The following is a 4,267-nucleotide window of genomic DNA, read 5'->3' on the forward strand; positions in this document are numbered from 1 at the left end:
TTTTGTCTATTTTGCTAAAGTTAGGAGCCCACCTGAATAGCGTGGGAATACATTCACGTTTCGAAGTCAGGAGCCTGCCTGGATAGCATGGGAATACATTTACGTTTCGAAGTCAGAAGCCCGCCTGAATAGCATGGGAATATATTCACGTTTTGGAGTCAGCAGCCCGCCTGGAAAGCATGGGAATACATATCAAATTCAGCAGTCAGGCATCCACCTAGAGAGCAAGGAAAAACATTTCAGATTACAACTCAAGGCGGCAACGAAGGGATTCCACCGGGAGAATACAAGTCAACAAGTCAACAAGTTAACAAGAACCACCAGAGCAAGTTTGAAGTTATAGATAGGATTTTTTAATGCATAGATCATAGTCTAGTCTAGCTTCTTTTTGTCTTGGCATGGTGTAATAAGGGGATGCAGTAAGCAGTAGCAGCAGCAGCAGCAGTGAAATCACAGCTTCATAGTAGTCCCAGCTACCAAACATTCCTGAACTACACTGACCTGATTCCTCTTTAGCGAAGGATATGTAGGCCACCTCGGAAGCATGGTGCATCAAATCTTTCAAAAATGCTTCCCACGGAGTATTCAAACGGGCAAAAATCGCTCGTATCCGCTCACTTTATCTTTGCACGAAAACTCTTCGTGTTTCCGGGCAAAGAGAGGCAGCTGTGAGCACGTGATTTTTGCCCTATATGAATTACTCCCATAAATTCAAAACTAAATAATTTCTTTCAGTGTTTGCAATTTTGTGGATTTTTGTGACATTTTCTGTTAATTGTTTGCATTTTTGTTTGTGCATTTTAATTAGTGAAAAATACAAAATATATGTGCATGTGCATTTAGGAGTTAATTTTGCATTTTAGGAATTAATTAGTCATTAATTTTTATAAAAGGAAAAGCCCCAAAAAATAGTTTACTTTAGTTTTAATTTTGGAATTTAGGTTAGTTGGTCCTTTAATTTGGTTTAGTTAATAATAGTAATTAGGAGTTAATTGTTTTGTAAATTGTTAGTTAGGTTTTTTTAATTTTGAAAACAAAAGAAAAGAGAAAAGGAAAAAGAATTTTGGACAATTTGTGAAAGAGACTAGAAATTGGGCCAAATTTTGGTCTAAAAGTACTCAGCCCAAACGGATTCCTAGCCCCAATCCGGCCCAAACCCGCCCCATTACCCGGTCCATTCCCCCCCAAATTAAAATGACACCGTTTCAGTCATGTTAGTCCGGACCCCCCTCTCATTCGTCTCCTTCACCCCCCCATTCTCTCCTCAGAAACACTCCCAAACCCTAACCCGCCGCCCACTTTTCCACCACACTCGCCGGCGGCGCCGCCTCCGTTCACCACCAAAATAACACCCCATGACCACTAAACCCCCCTCATTCCAAATCCCTGATTGGTTTCCCTCGAATCTTGTCGGAGCTTCTCTAATCCTAAATCTGAGTTCGAGCCTTGAAAGTTCATAAGCCATTTTTCTATCGGACCTGGTGCATATATGGTCATAACGGTTGTTCTTCGAGTTTGAAGGTTGGATTCAAACGATCGACATTAGTTCTGTTAGGCCATGTGTCTCCGATAGATTTCGAGTCTGAATCGGTAGGTTCCCTTCCCCTCTTTTGTCTGTTCTTTCTTTTACTATTTTATTTTCCTCTCCTTCCCTTTTCTTTGGTTTAATTTTCTTCTACTAGTCTGGTTGAAACTCGATCAATCCTCCGGGTTTAAACTATCTTCTGTTAGTTGTTTTTCTTTTTCGTCTTTCTTTGTGAAAGTTGTTCTCTGTTTCCTTAGTTGTGTTATCAGCCCTTTAAAGTTCTGACTTCATATCTTGTTTAGTCACCTAGTTAATTTAATTAGGGTTATTTTAATAACTTGGCTAATTTCTTGGTTATTTGTGTGTAGTAATCAGTTGATTAGTGTAGGTTTTAATTCTCGAAATCATTCAAGTGTTTGCACTTTGTTTGTTCACTGATTTGATTTAGTTCATCTTGTTGTTTGGGCTTTGAAGCCACTGCATACCTCACCCCAAGGGGGTTGATTTAGGTCATTGGGTCAGAATTGAGCCCAAATTTTGGTTTAATTATCGGGTCAATCTGACCCATTTGGATTCCTAGAGTAAATAATCAGGGTTCGAGGGGTAGTCTAGGGAATTGGCCTAAGGAATCTTGAGTGTAACTGAATGGGAAGCTTCCAGGAAACTGGGGGTAGGGATTAAAGTGAATTTCTGGAAATTAAGCTAGGGACACTTAAGCAAAAAAAACAAAATTCAAAAGGGGGCAAAGTGCAAGCTAAGTCTACCCTAATAGCTTGCCTATAAAGGCATCCTAAACTTGCCTTTCAAGGCAGACCCAAGAGATATTTTTGAAGAGCTGGAAATCTGAAAATACAAAAACTGCAAAAATTTTACTACTTTCAAAAACTTCAAGAAAAAAGATTACTGTTCCATTGCATTCTCTTCTATAATTTCGAAGATCTTTAAGTTCTGAAGAATTTTTGATTAATCTGGTGCTGAAATGAATTGAGTTTTGGGTGTTTGAAGTTTGGTTTGAGGTTGCTTTGGGTTATTGTTCGATTAAGACTGTCTTGTATTGCTTCGTATCCATTTTCTGGTTGGCATTGGTGTTGCTGGTGCTGAATTCTGCTAAGTACTGCTGTTGACTCACCACTTTGTTCTTTGCTTTCAATATCCAGGTACTTATTCTAAGACCTGCAGAATGTGAATCCAAATGTGATGAATGAAATGGACAGGGAACTTTGAAGCAGTGCATTAAGTTTGTTCATTTCTATAGTTTAGCTATATTTCAGTTTTGTTCATAAAATGCCACTCATGTCTTTTGGAAACCATCAGAATTTGTGGAGTAGTCTGATCTCCCCTTTATCATGTTCACTCTTAATTGTTTAGTTGCAAACATGCTCTGTAATATTAGGTGGACCTTGGACTTTAGCATTTTTAAGTGAATCTGAAGTGACGTTGAAGGATGTTTAAAGTTATATGTGCAGGAGTTTTCATGTTAGTATGGCTTGTATTTTGATCTGTGTTCCGCCTTGGTTCGAGATCTGTGGGGTGTTGTCTGGTAAGATTGTGTTCACGCTGGTCTTGATTCCAGTAGAATGTTACTTGTTGCTGGTTTGCTAAGATTGGATTTTTCAAAACTTTGCTTTCGAAATATATTCTTTGCCAAAAGTCTGTGTGATTGGCTATAGGAGCAATACCAATGTTGAACTCGTTGTGTGCTCTGTTATGCCACTGTAGGGACTCGATTCTGAGTCCCTACTTTTCAGTTGCACCTTGATTTTGAATTGAGTCTCCTTTAGGATTTATTCTTAGCCACCTGAAAATCGGGGAGCAGTATATCTGTTATTGCATAAGTTGTTGGGATCATTAGGCCCAGGCTTGAAGTTGTCAGAATTAAATGTTGCGCCAAATAATCCTTTAATTCAAGGCCTGCTAAGCAGTTAACGGATTGGGAATTTTCTTTAAATAGAAGTTCTACGACTTTCCTTAGCTAATGAATTGGCGTTCTCTTTCACTGGGGATGCATTATTTTAAGTAACATAAATAGTTTACGGCCCTCCGAACTTTAGTTGAATCCCCTTTTAGAATAATTTGAGGTGCGCCATGCCAAACAAAAGTGACATTTGCATGGCCCTTACTTTACTTAATTTGGAATTGATCCTTAGAGTCCGAGGCGTTCCATTTAGTAAATTTCATGGCCCTTGCAAAGTTGGAAACGTGGAATTGCTTTAGGCGCGTTCGTTTAATAATATTACCTTCTTAAATTCGGGTGCGCATTTACCGCTTTGATATTATCTGAACTGTATATATAAATTGCTACGAAACCCCTCTCTTCTCCCTCCTGAGGAGTGCACGCTGGTCGTGACTTCTTTCTGTTAGTGTCAAATTCCAAATAGAACGAGGTTCAGACAAGTTGCAAAGCCAGATGATCTTTTGGTTACCGGTACGCAGCCCCACCCCCCTCGGCTCGAGTTGTCTGCTTGGGTAAGCCAGGTCTAGAACAAATAAGCCCAGGTTTTGAAACCTAGTATAACAATACCTAATGTCGGATCCCTAGTAGGAACGTTTGTTTGCATCATGTGCATTTTGACTTTGGAAACTCAATATAGGGGCTGGGTCTGTCTAGGACAGGTGCACCCGAAATAAAAAGACCATCCTGATGCATCTTACTTGCTACTTGCGCATTTATTTGCTTCGAATTTGCATGTTGACCGGCTTTGGAATGAAAGGAGAGAATTTGGGAAAGAAATAGCAATGTAG

This window comes from Nicotiana sylvestris, chromosome 6 (genome assembly GCF_000393655.2).
Source record: "Nicotiana sylvestris chromosome 6, ASM39365v2, whole genome shotgun sequence".
Classification (NCBI taxonomy): domain Eukaryota; kingdom Viridiplantae; phylum Streptophyta; class Magnoliopsida; order Solanales; family Solanaceae; genus Nicotiana; species Nicotiana sylvestris.